The sequence below is a fragment of the Nicotiana sylvestris genome, chromosome 6 (assembly GCF_000393655.2).
Source record: "Nicotiana sylvestris chromosome 6, ASM39365v2, whole genome shotgun sequence".
NCBI classification, from domain to species: domain Eukaryota; kingdom Viridiplantae; phylum Streptophyta; class Magnoliopsida; order Solanales; family Solanaceae; genus Nicotiana; species Nicotiana sylvestris.
In genome coordinates this window covers 187352387-187366944 of record NC_091062.1, presented here as the reverse complement: position 1 = coordinate 187366944, position 14558 = coordinate 187352387, and positions in this window count along the sequence as shown.

The following is a 14558-nucleotide window of genomic DNA, read 5'->3' as shown; positions in this document are numbered from 1 at the left end:
ATCAACCAGAACCCACTACCAACCCATCAGGAGACAAACATGATTGAGATAGTACATAAGGGAGGGGAGCCCAAAAAGCCTTCATGGACCGTCATGATGATTCGGTCCAGTGAGGTCAAGTCAGTCAAAAAACCAATGGTTGAAGGATCAGTGAACAAGTTGAGCATGACAAGCGGTGAACCATCTGTGGTAGCTAAGAAAGGATCCCCAAATGATGTTATAGTAAAGCAAAAAAAAATCAAAAGTGGTTGTGCCAGGAGTGGCCAACAAGCCTATCATAATTGTGGAGGGTGCCCGTATGGATCCTATCACCACCAAGCCTGTAACCCAGTTGCCGGTAATCAGCACTAAGGCCATCGCATATAACTATGAACGGGTAATAGTGACCTATAAGGGGAAGGAAGTGAAAGAAGAAGTTAATGAGGCCTAGGGATTAACTCATTCGGGGAGATGCTTCGCCCCAGAAGAGTTAAGGACAACTAAAACATCCAGAGATAATCCAGTTCTACTAAAGAAAGTAGTGACTGAAGTAGAGGCAGAGGAGTTTCTAAGGAAAATGAAGGTACAAGATTATTCCATCATGGAGTAGTTGAGAAAGACGCCTGCTCAGATTTCATTGTTGTCATTATTAATCCACTCAGACGAGCACGTCGGGCCTTGATGAAAATTCTGAACGAGGTTCATGTTCCCGACAAAATTTTAGTAAACCATCTGGAAAAGATTGCCAACAAAATATTTGAGGTGAACCGGTTCACCTTCTCTGATGATGAGTTGTCTATGGAAGGTACTGAACACAACATAGCTCTCTATCTTACGGTAAAATGTGAAGATTCTGTGGTTACCAGGGTATTAGTTGACAATGGTTCCAGTGAAAACATATCTTCTCTCTTCTTTAAACAAGTTGAAAGTGGATGATGAGAGGATTCACAAGAACAACATCCGCGTTCGGGGATTTCACGATGGAGGGAAAGATTCAGTTGGTGATATAGTGCTTGAGTTGACAATAGGACCGGTGGAATTCACCATGGAGTTCCAAGTGCTGGGCGTAGTCGTCTCTTACAATTTGTTGTTAGGTCGACCTTGGATTCATACCGCCAAAGCAGTCCCGTCCACTCTGCACCAGATGGTCAAGTTCAAATGGGATAGACAAGAGATCGTCGTGCATGGTGAAGATAACTTGTGTGCTCACAGTGATGCCTCTATCCCGTTAATTGAGGTTGAAGATGACAAAGGGCCTTGGGTCTATCAAGTTTTTGAAACAGTGCCGATAGAGAAGGTTCCAGAAGGGAAATGTGTTCCAACCCCAAAGATAACCTCCATATCAGACATGGTGGCCTTTGAAATGCTGAAAAATGGCTTTGTGCCCGGTAAAGATCTGGGTGCATCTCTGCAGGGTATCATACAGCTAGTGTCCCTCCCTAAGAATTTGGGTATGTTCGGTCTTGGATTCAAACCTACAACGGCAGACGTGAGAAGAGCTAAAAGGTTGAAATAGAATGTATGGGCACTTTCAAAGCCTGTTCCGCGTCTCTTTAGGTCTTTTGTCAAGCCCGGTGCCAGGAAATGCCCAGTGACATCCAAGTTCTGTGGTTGACATTGATGAGGAGTTAATTGAAAGGTTGTAGAGGTTGTTTGATGATTTGAACATGGTGGAAGTTGGAGAAGGTTATAGCAAAGCAGACGTGCAGTTCGTTGGGCCGAATGTAAAGTTTAACAATTGGGAGGCTACTCATCTCCCTACCCGGAAGGAGTCTTGGTAGTTTATTTTGTTTTCCTTTCTATCTGGGTCATTCCAGGATTGTGACCCAGACTTTTATTTTTCGCTTGTTGATGTACAAACCCTGTTATCCTTTATTTCAATGAAATGTAATTTTCCTTTCCATCACTCCTGATAGTCTTTTTTTTTCTTTTCTTCGTTGTACAATGTTTTTTATGTTGGTTTCAATGACATGACATGCATGAGAAATCTTCGGTCCAGTCTTATAAGTCAATCTAATTCTGAAATAATAATCCAAGAAATAGAGTGTGATGATGAATCAGAATATGATGAGGATGAGGCCTTTGAAGAGATTAGTAAGGAACTAAGTCATTTTGAAGAAAAACCCAAGCCTAACCTAAATGATATAGAAGCAACCAATTTAGGGGACCCAGATAATGTTAGAGAAACTAAGATAAGTGTCCATCTAGAACTGCAAATTAGGGAAGAGATAATTAAAGCATTGTTTGAGTATAACGATATTTTTGCATGGTCGTATGATGACATGCCAGGCTTGAGTACCAATTTGGTGGTCCACAAATTGCCGATTGATCCAGCATTCCCTCCCGTCAAGCAAAAGTTGAGAAAATTCAAAACTGACATGAGTGTGAAGATTAAAGAAGAGGTCACAAAGCAGCTTGATGCAAAGGTCATTCGGGTCACGCGGTATCCCATACGGTTAGCCAATGTTGTGTCTGTGCCAAAGAAGGATGGTAAGACTAGAGTGTGTGTTGATTAATGTGATCTCAACAAGGCAAGTCCAAAGTACAACTTCCCATTGCCAAGTATCCACATTTTGATTGACAATTGTGCCAAGCATGAGATTGGGTCTTTTGTGGATTGCTATGCGGGGTATTATCAGATTTTAATGGATGAGGAAGATGCGGAAAAGACGACATTCATCATGCCATGGGGAACATATTGCTACAGGATCATGACTTTTGGTTTGAAAAATGTTGGGGCAACTTACATGAGGGCAATGACGACCATATTCCATGACATGATACACAAGGAGATTAAGGTTTACGTGAATGATGTAATCATAAAGCCCAAGAAGCAGGCTGACCACGTCAAAGATTTGGGAAAGTTTTTCCAAAGGCTCCGCAGGTACAATCTTAAGCTCAATCCTGCAAAGTGCGCATTTGGTGTTCCATCGAGGAAATTGTTGGGATTCATAGTCAATTTGTGGGGCATTGAATTGGATCCGTCAATGATCAAGGCTATCCAGGAATTACCACCGCCAAAGAACAAAACTGAGGTGATGAGTCTGTTAGGGAGGCCGAACTACATTAACAGGTTTATTGCTCAGCTTACGACAACTTGTGAGCCCATCTTTAAGCTGCTAAAGAAGGATGTGCGGTCAAGTGGACTGATGAGTGTCAGAAAGCATTTGATAAGATGAAGGGGTATTTGTCAAACCTACATGTGTTGGTCCCACCGGAACCAGAGAGACCTTTGATTCTTTACTTGACAGTCTTGGATAACTCATTTGGTTGTATGTTGGGTCAGCATGACATCACTGGCAGGAAAGAGCAAGCCATCTACTATCTCAGCAAGAAGTTCACATCTTATGAGGTTAAGTATACTCCCCTTGAAAGAACATGTTACGCCCTGACTTGGGTAGCATAAAAGTTGAAGCATTACTTGTCATCCTACACTACTTACATCATCTCTCGTCTGGATCCTTTGAAGTATATCTTTCAGAAGCTCATGCCCACAGGAAGGCTCGCAAAGTGGCACATCTTACTCACAGAGTTTTACATCGTATATGTGACTCGGACGGCGATGAAAGCCCAAGATTTGGCTGATCACTTGGCCGAGAAACCAATGGATGAAGAATATGAACCTTTGAAGACTTATTTTCCTGATGAAGAGGTAATGCACATTGACGAGGTCGAGAAGGAGGAAAAGCCCAATTGGAAACTCTTCTTTGATGGGGCTGCTAACATGAAAGGCGTTGGGATAGGAGCTGTACTCATTTCTGAAACAGGGCATCACTACTCTATTACGGTTCAACTTCATTTCTATTGTACCAATAACATGGCAGAGTACGAGGCATGCATTTTGGGATTAAAGCTAGCTGTAGATATAGGAATCAAGGAAATCTAGCTCTTGGGAGACTCGGACCTTCCGGTGCACCAGATTCAAGGAGAATAGGAGACGTGGGATTTAAAGCTCATACCGTATCGACAAGGTCTACATGATCTCTGTTAGCAGTTTCGATCAATAGAATTCAAGCACATTCCAAGGATCCATAATGAGGTTGTCGATGCCTTGGCTACTTTGGCATCGATGTTACATCATCCAGATAAGGCTTATGTTGACCCTTTGCATATTCAGGTCCATAATCAGCACGCTTACTGTAACATGGTGGAAGAAAAACTTGACGGGGAGCCTTGGTTCCACGATATCAGGGAGTATATCAGGTCGGGAGTATATCTAATACAAGCCACAAGGGATCAAAAGAGAACAATTCGTCGATTGGCAAGTGGATTTTTCTTTAGTGGGGGAGTTTTGTACAAAAGAACGCCAGATCTTGGATTGTTAAGATGCATAGATGCTAGACAAGCCACGGCTATCATGACAGAAGTACATTCGGGGGTTTGTGGGCCGCATATGAGTGGGTACGTTCTGGCAAAGAAGATTCTTTGAGCGAGTTATTATTGGCTCACCATGGAGCGCGATTGATCAATTTTGTGCGCAAATGTTATCAATGCCAAGTACACGAAGATTTGATTCATTCTCCGCCATCTGAATTGCACACAATGTTCGCACCATGGCCCTTTTGTAGCTTGGGGTATGGATGTCATCGGACCAATTGAGCCAGTAGCATCCAATGGACACAGGTTCATTTTGGTGGCCATTAACTATTTCACTAAGTGGGTAGAAGCTAAAACTTTTAAATCTATGACCAAGAAGGCAGTCGTCGATTTTGTTCATTTAAATATCATTTGTCGATTCGGAATCCCAAAGGTGATAATCACAGATAATGGTGCTAATCTTAACAGCCATCTTATGAAGAAAGTGTGTCAACAGTTTAAGATTACACATCGCAATTCCACCTCATACCGCTCTAAGGTGAAAGGAGCAGTCGAGGCAGCCAATAAGAACATAAAGAAGATACTTCGGAAAATGGTGCAAGGTTTCAAGCAATGGCATGAGAAGTTTCCCTTTGTGTTGTTGGGTTATCGTACTACTGTTCGCACTTCAGTAGGTACAACTCCTTATTTGTTGGTATATGGCACTGAGGTAGTGATACCCGCAGAAGTTCAAATTACATCCCTTCAGATTGTTGTTGAAGCCGAAATTGATGATGATGAGTGGGTTAAAACCCGTCTAAAGCAATTAAGTTTGATTGATGAGAAAAGATTGGTAGCAGTGTGTCATAGCCAGCTATATCAAAAGAGAATGGTGAGAGCATACAACACGAAGGTGCATCCCCGGAAATTTGAAGTGGGTCAGCAAGTATTGAAACGCATCCTTCCACATCAGGCTGAGGCAAAAGGCAAATTCGCCCCAAATTGGCAGGGGTCGTTCATTGTTACAAGAGTGTTGTCCAATGTTATTTTATATTTAACAGAAGTAGAAGGAAAATGTGTGGATATGGCTATCAATTCAGATGCAGTCAAAAGATATTATGTATGATTTCTTTGGTTTAAATTATATTTGTTTGTACTTGGCATGTTTTGAAGATTGGAATGACGAAAGCATTTTGTTCTGCTATCTAAACATTTTATCCTTTGTTACCCCTTTTGAGCCTTATTTATTTCATTTTATACCCCTCTTTTGGAATCAGTAACGAAATTCAGAAACACGAGCGCAAAAGGTGAATAAAGAAGAAAAAGAGAAAAGAAAAGAGAAAAGAAAAGAGAAAAGAGAAAGAAAAAAAAGAGAAAAAAAAGGAAAAAAAGAAAAAATAAGAAGAAAAGAAAAGAAAAGGAAAAAGAGAGAAAGAAAAGAAAAGAGAAAAATCACAACAAAGTAATTCCTACGACATGAACTACGTTTGAGTTGATTCCTTTTAAGGATACGCAGGCAGCCTCACAGTTCGATCCCATCAAAGTTGTGGTTCGATCCCAGTCTCCAAGCAAAGAAACTGGGGCAGAAAGTTGTGGTTGTAAGAAATCTCATTCCAAGAGTTGTAATTTTGAACATATTCAAGCAGTTTTGAGCCTTTGTGAAACCTTTTCTTTCTAACCCTATCCAAAAACCCACATTACGATCCAAAGAAAGACCTTCTATCAATCTTCGAGAGACGCCGAATCGAGCAAGCAGGGGTGATTCATATCAGGGGCAACACTCTGATCTAAGCAGGAAAAATAAAAAAATAAGAGAGTCTTATTGGTGAAAACCCTCACAGGCACTGTAAGGCGACAGAAAGCTGAGAGAAATTAAAATAAGAGAGTCTTACCGGTGAAAACCCTCACGGGCACCGGAAGGAGAGGGTAAGTTGAAAGATGAATAAGTGGGGGACGTTTGTAGGTGAAAACCCTTCGGGGCACCGCAGGCCAAACAGGGTTAGTGATTTGGTGAAGAAATTGGGTTTTGGAGATCTCGAGGCATAAAGTATGACAACTGAAAGGGGATTGGTTGAATAGGCTGGGCTGATTAATCCGAAATGCATGTCATGATCATTGGTACCAGTTGTTCCACTTAGATAAGTCTCTTTTCCTTTTTCCCCTCTCAAATAGTCATCCAGTTTTGGATTTTCTATTATTCCTAACTCTCAAAGTCATTGCATTTCATTTCTCCTGGGTTTATTTCTCTAAGGTTTTTCAATGTCAGATTTATTTAAGCAAGTAAGAAAGGATTTCAAAGCTTACTACCAACTTCCAAATTGCACAAATCAAAGTACGACCAAAGCATACCGGAGGTAGCATGATGTAAAGTGGGAAATAAGGTGTCAGTGAAAGTTTCATTAGTCTAAGGGTTTAGTAATCTTGTGGAAGATACAGAGGTTTAGGTAGAAAGGTCAGAAATGTAAAAGAATGGGTTGGGTGTAGAAAATTCGGGTCATCCAACATCCTGCGGTTGAGAGTCAGTCAGATAGTCAAACGGTTCTTGGCTAGTTCAAAGCAACCAGTCAAAGTAAAGCACGGCAGCGGAGAGGCCACCTTCAGCAAGAATGCCACAAACTAACCACCACATTTTTAAACTGACAAGATTTTTCTATGATTTAAAACAGGGGCAGAAAATTTTGTTTGTTTCGAAGAAACCCTCCATGAGGAAAGTAAGTACCGGATAGGTTCGATCATAGATCCTCAAGACCCTCCTGGACAATGGGACTTAGTTAAAATTCAAAACATTCATGAGTAACAAAATCTAGCATAGGCTCTACCTTGAGGGAAATAAGTTGGCCTTGAACTTCGCATACTTAGGATAGGATTCAATTCGAAATTTTCAAGACCGTCCTGAATAATGGGACTTAGATTTAAGACCTCCATTAGATAACAAGATTTAGCGTAGGTTCTGTCGTAGGGAAATGTAATTTAGCCTTAAAATTTTCACCCTTAAGATAAGATTTGATTTTAAATTTCAAGACCCTCCTGGATAATGGGATTTAGTTTAAGATCTTTACAGATAACAAGATTTAGCAGAAGTCATACCTTTAGGAAATATCATTTAGCTTAAAAAAATGTCAGTTAACTAGGAATTTTTAGGACCCTCCTGGATAATGGGATCTGGCATTCAAATTCTTAGAGATATTTGGTAACATGACTCAATTAACACCCATAGATGTGCCCAGCTACCAAACTAGGGCAGAAAATCTTCTTTGTTTTGTCTATTTTGTTGTAATCAGGCACCTACCTGGAGAGCAAGAGAAAACAACATGTGTTTCGAGAATAAAAAGCGGTACAGGGTCAAGCAATCAGGCACCCACCTGGAGAAACAAAGGAAGGTAGTTCAAAGGAAAAGCAGTCGCAAGAGGAAGTAGTTCAAGTTCAGAAATCAGGTGCCCACCTAGAGAACAAAGGGAAAACAAAGCAAGTTCCGAGGAAGAGCAATTAAAGTTTTGAAAATCAGGCGCCCACCTGGAGAGCAAGGGAATACGGTTAGAGTTTTGGTAATCAGGAGCCCACTTGGAGAACTAAGAGAAAAGCAATTCAAGTGTTGGTAATTAGGAGCCCACCTGGAGAACAAAGGGAAAAGCAATTCAAGTGTTAGTAATCAGGATCCCACCTGGAGAACAAAGGGAAAAGTAATTCGAGTGTTGGTAATCAGGAGCCCACCTGGAGAACAAAGGGAAAAGCAATTCGAGTGTTGATAATCAGGAGCCCACCTGGAAAACAAAGGGAAAAGCAATTCAAGTGTTGGTAATCAGGAGCCCACCTGGAGAACAAAAAGAAAAGCAATTCGAGTGTTGGTAATCAGGAGCCCACATGGAGAACAAAGGGAAAAACAATTCAAATATTAGTAATCAGGAGCAGACCTGAAGAACAAAGGGAAGCAGTTCAAGTTTAGAGGAAAAAATGTGTAAGTGTTGGCAATCAGGAGCCCACTTGGAGAACAAAGGGAAAGCAGCAATGCTCAAAGGAAGACGGTGCGAGTTCGGCAATCAGGTACCCACCTGTAAAACAAAGGGAAAACAAGTCAAGTTTCAGGGAAAAGGAAGATAATTCAAATGTTGGTAATCAGGCGCCCGCCTGGAAAATAGAGGGTAAGCACCTCAGAATACAACTTAAGTCAGCAACAAAGGAATTTCACCTGAAGAGTACAAGTCAACAGAGCAACATAAACTGCAAGATCAAGTTTGAAGATATAGATAGGATTCTTGTAATTCATAGATCATAGTTTAGTTTAGCTTCTTTTATTTTATCTTGGTGTAATAAGGAGTTCAGCAAGCAATATCAGCAGCAGCAATAGTGAAATCACACCTTCCTGGTAGTCCCAGCTACCGAAACTTCCCAAACTACACTGACATGATTCCTTTATAGCCAAGGATATGTAGGCAACCTCGAAATCAAGGTGCGGTCAAATATTTCAAAAATGCTTCCCACGGAGTATTCAAACGGGCAAAGATCACTCTTATCTGCTCACTTTATCTTTGCACGAAAACTCTTCGTATTTCCGAGCAAAGAGGGATAGTTATGAGCACGTGATTTTTGCCCTATAGGAATTACTCGCATAAACTCTAAGAAAATATTGTTTTCCCATTATTTGCAATTGTTGTAGATTTTTCATAGGATTTTGTTAATTGTTTGCATTTGTCTGTGCACGTTTATTTTATTTAAATCATAAAAAAAATACAAAAATACTTTGCATGGAATTTGGGGTTTATTTTTACATTTTTGGTTAATTAGCAAATTAGTTGTTTTATAAACATGAAAAATCACAAAAATGGCTCACTTTGCATTTTTAACTTTATAATTTTAAATTTTGTAGTTCTTCTTTTAATTTAGGAGTTAATTAGTTTTGTAAATACTATGATGAGTAATTAGCTTAATTTGGTAAATTAATTTAGTTTAAGAGTTAATTTAGGTCTTAAATTAATTTGAAAAGAAAAAGGAAAATTGGAAATTAAAAAGAAAAGAAAAGAAAATAAGGAAAGGCTGTTGTTGATACCCAATTTTTCCCTGTATAATTTTAATATGCAAAATACTCTCAAAATAGCATGTATATGCATATATAAATATGTCCCAAGGTTTCAATATTTTTCTCTTATTTTTTAAGATTTTTTAAATCAATTTATTGCATTATTTTAGCAAAAAAAGCCCAATAATTATTCCCAAAATTGTTATTTTTGCAATTCACTTATCATATTCTCATATTTATACTAAAATATAGCTAACATAATTTTTGAATATTTTTACAAAATTTATTTAGTATATTTTAAGCTAAAATTGCATATAATTGCAATATTAGCCTATTTCAAGATTTAATTGTGTTTATAATTATTAAATTGACTCCAGTATTTTTTATTTTTATCATTATATGTTATTAATCATTTTAGTACCTTTAATTTACTCCCAGAAATTAATTTACTATTTGTTATAATTTTAAAAGAGAAAAATTGGCTATTTAAATAATAGCCCAATTCGTTTCAATTTTAGCCTAAAATTTGGCCCCAATTTCCAGCCCAATTTCAATTAAAACCCGACCCAGGCCCCAATTACCCCTACCCGACCCAAAACCTTATTAAATCCTGGCCGTTGATCTAAAAGATCAACGGCCCTCACTCGTTCTTACTATTTTTAATTCCAAACGACCCCCCAATACCCCTCATTTCCTCACTCGTCTCTATCTCTCTACCTCTGGTTCTCTCTAGAACCTTCCCCCTTTTACCTCCTCTCCGATGAGTTCCCTTCATCTTTTCCGGCCACCTTCTGACCTGAATCCATGGTGGTTTCACCACCTACCAAGCCACCTATGGCTCCTTGCATTTGGTTACTAGAGCTTCATAACTCGACCAAGAAGAGTTGGGTCCAGACCTCTGTTGATTCAAGTTCCACGGCCATCTCCGGCCTGCTCCAGCGAGCCATGCCTGTCTCGAGCCTGGCCTCGACTCCTCTTGCTTAGATCCAAGCCTTTCTCATCGTTTGGATTCCTCTGAAAACCCTAGCTTTTGAGGTTTTTCTAATCTCTTTAGATCTATTCCAGATCTATGTTTTACCTAAAGTTCTTAAACGGTTTTCTTTCAAAAATAAACTATGCTTTCAAAACTATTTCTTTTTTTCGATCTAGGGTTTTCTAAGTTATTTAGATGTTTCTTCGATTTTCTCTTTCTTTCGTGTGTTTCTTCTACTGTATTTTTTCTTTACTGTGTTCTTGTGTGTTTCTTATTAAGTTTCCTCTATTATGTTTTAATTAGTTTTCTTCTACTATGTTGTGTATTAGTTTCTTCTACTATGTTTTCTCTGAGCGCTTCTATTGTGTTTCGCATGTTACTCTTCTACCATGTTTCTCATGAGTTTCTGTTGTTGAAGGAACATGTTAAAGGTTTCAGTTCTTTTCTGAAACGTCTGAACCTATTTCGACTTAATTACTTTCCATCTCATCTCCGCACTCGATTGATGGTAGAAACCCTAGAATTTCGGGGGGGGGGGGGGGTTCCAAGTTTGGAAACCATTGGCTATGTGATTTGCTTGAACTGATTTTATCTCAAAACAAAACCCTAACTCTTTCAGACCTATTTCGAGTCTCTGAACTGAGTTTTGAAGTCCTTGTTTTTCATATGATTCTAACTTTTGCTAAAGTCTTTTACACTGGATTTTTGTATGCTACTAGATGCTACTTCTCTTCTACATTGCTAACCTATGTGACGCCATGCTCCTATAGTCTATTATCTACTGATTTTGCAATGACACGACATCTTCTTTCAGCTTAACATGTTTGTGTGCTCTTTATATGTGATGGACTTCCCCTCTAAAATGGCTTTCAAATCTTGATTAGTTTCAGACTTCCTTCTGTATAGGTTTGATTGATTTCTTTCCTTATTTGCTGATTTCCCTATGACTCAATTTAAGTTACTTGACTTTCCTTAACTTTTCTGACTCGGTTCATTTATGGACAATTGATTACAAAATCTTTGATCCTTGATTTACTGGCTACTAATTGATTTTTCTTACCTTATTTATGTAATCGTGTATTTCAAAATTCTGCCCTTAAGTAACTTTTTATGTATTTACCCCTAATTGCATGCTTTGCACAAGATATTTATTTGATTTCTTCCCTTAAATAGTTTTCCCGTTTGAATATGAGTTCCTTAATTAAAGGAAGTCTTGTGTGATTGATTCTTAATTGATATTCAGTTTCTTAACTATTTTCTTACCTTATTTCTGCCTGTTTTTCACACTATAAATACACGACTCTTTCATTGACATAAGGGAATCACTCATTCATAGTCTTTCTGAACTCACACTTATACGCAATAGTACTCTCTCTTCTTGTCTGCACTATGGACTATTTACAAGACCTACTGCTTTTCTCTATTTGTTTCTTTGAAACTGGTATGTCCTGATTTAAGCTTTAGCGCCACAGCAATGTGTTTATTTACGCTTTTGTATCCATGTCTACTTACTGCTTCTATATAGGTCAACACTTAAATTAGTATGTTTATTTCTTTCTACATATTTCTATTATGAATCCCAAACCCCTACCCCCTATGTGTTTGAGCTACGGTTTAAGGCATGGCAATATGCAAATTATTGTCCATGAATTAAATTTGATCCATTGGGATCCTAGCCTCTAAATAGTATGTTCTAATAGGCTTATGGGTGTGCTAGCATTCTCCATTGTTGGGTATGCCCACAACCTGCCCTTGCCTCTTTACAATCTCTCCATTCCCCTGAACCCCTATGTGTACTTATTTGTAACTATTGCCCTTCCCCTTTCCCCCTCTCAGAATTCTGTTCCTGCACTTGCACTCTCTCTTAGTCTTTAAGTTATGTCCCCCTCTTATGAGCCTTGCTTTGGGACCTTGAGTTCCCTATGAACTTGGACACTTGAGGGTTGGCCTTTCCACACTGCACCTGTCCAAATACGATAATACATTTGGGGGTAAGCACTGTCCGGAGTTCATTTGAGACTCTCACACTCAAGTGGGAGAAAGGCTTTGGATCATGATCTCATGGAGTTTGTTTACATCATATTTCAGACATGAAGTCTGAATGAGGCTCTACTTGGTTGTACTTTTAATTTCTAATGTATTATTTTATTTTATTTTGGGCTGTAATAATTTTGTAATAAACATTTGGGGTTGATTAGTGAAAAGGGCGGGTAATTATGTATGCAAAAAGGGTAGATACCATGTCTATAGGAATTCTGCATTCTTCATTCTCACATAGATACCATGTCTATAGGAATTCTGAAGTCTGCATTCTCACATAGATACCACGTCTATAGGAATGCTGAATTCTGCATAGATACCACGTCTATAGGTTTTCGAATTCTGCACATTCAAATGCATATAGAAGTATGTCTGTAGGGAATTCTGAATGTCTATTTTCATATAGAAATCATGATCATAGGTCTACTACTCTCGTCTAGAAATTATGCCTATAAGGCAATCTGAATTCTGCATATGCATATAGAAAATGTGCCTATAGGTTTTTTCTGAATCCTGTATATCCATTTTTCTCATATAGAAATCGTGTTCATAGGTCTTAAACAAATTTCTACACCTAGATACCATGCTCATAGGACTTAAACATTCAATTGCACTTAGGTATCATGTCTTAAACAGAATTCAGCATCTAGATATTATGTCCATAGGTTTAAGATGAGTTTTTTGCATTTTTATACTACGTCTACATGGTTTTAAGATTAGTAATGGCTAGAAAGCATGCCTATAGGAGTTTCTAATTGAATCTGATTCGCTTCACTTAATGTTAGATATAAAAATCAGTAACAATAGATACTATCAGTTGCAAAGCTTCTAATCAATTTGTTTGAATTCTGCCTTTCTTTTAATAATTTGAGTCTCTCACTTAGCCAGTTTAACGAGTATGCATATAGGGTTCCAAATAATTCATTTCAAGTTTTACTATATTTTGAATCATGACTATAGGACCTTTGTCCTAACACTTAGACAAGCCTTAGGGTAATAACTGTAAACTGAATCTGCTCTATTAACTACAACCAGCAGACAGGGCTGATTCGGGCTTCTTCTCTGAAATATGTAATAAATCAATCTGACTCAACCTCTAAGTCCTTTCACATTCAGTATTTAATCATACCCTAAACAGTACGTGCAAGACATGTTAAATTACGTGGTTCTTTGACTAAAGGAGGTATATCTGAGCCCTTTTGCCTGTTATATGCTTTCCCCCAATTTGTTATACATGTTCTTGCATGTCGCCTTAGAATTTTGCCTTTGAAACTACAAATAAGCTGATATCCCTTCCCTTTAGGATTAGTAGTCCTAAATACCTCCAGGACTGACAGGATTGGGGTGGGTAATAGCATGCAATGAGTAAACGAGACCATTCTGCGCTTTAATACTTTAACGGGGTGGGAAGTAGATATGGATATGATGACCACGCAATAATGCCATGTGTAACCCCTCATTGAGGAGTGATTACCGGGCATTGTGTGGGGTGATCCTTATTAGTAATAAACCTAGGACCCCCTTCCCTTTATTTCTTATCTCTTTTAAAGAATTTCAAACTCTTTTTTAAGAAAAATCAGCTTTCTTTTAGTTCTTTACAACTTTATTTGTATGTAAACCCTTATGTGAAAATCCCCTCTTAGTTGAAGCTTTATTTGTTTACGTGTTATTTGCACCTAAGTTCACAACAATAGTCTGGCCGGGAACCACACTAGTGGATCCTGAGGAGTGCCTAACACCTTCTCCTTGAGATAATTTTAAGCCCTTACCCTATCTCTGGTTACTCAAATCAAACTCTCTTGGTGTCCTAATGCACCCTAATCATTAGGTGGCGACTCTTCAAATTCAAACCCAATTCCCAAAAGGGAATGAGTTGTCCTCCCAAATGTCATAAACCAGATTTCGCTCGAGAAAAGGGGGGCGCGACAGCTATGATTTTGGGCCATTTTTAATTGAAGACCTGCTCAAAATTCTTTCAAGTCCAGGCCCAAACTCCACCCACACCCGGTCTAAGCCTTCAGCCCCGAGACCCTTTAAACGACATAGTATAGGAACAAAACTGCGTCGTTTTAAGTTCAAGTGCTTTAAGTCAATCCCAGCCTTTCATTTTAATTCATCCAACGACCATAAGGACTTTCCCCATTTTTACTTAAAACTTTCCAAGCCCTCATCAGAACAACCTAGGACTAAGTAATGTTCTCCAGCTTCTCTCCCATCTCTCACAAGCCAAACCCTAGCGTCGGCCTCAAAAATCTC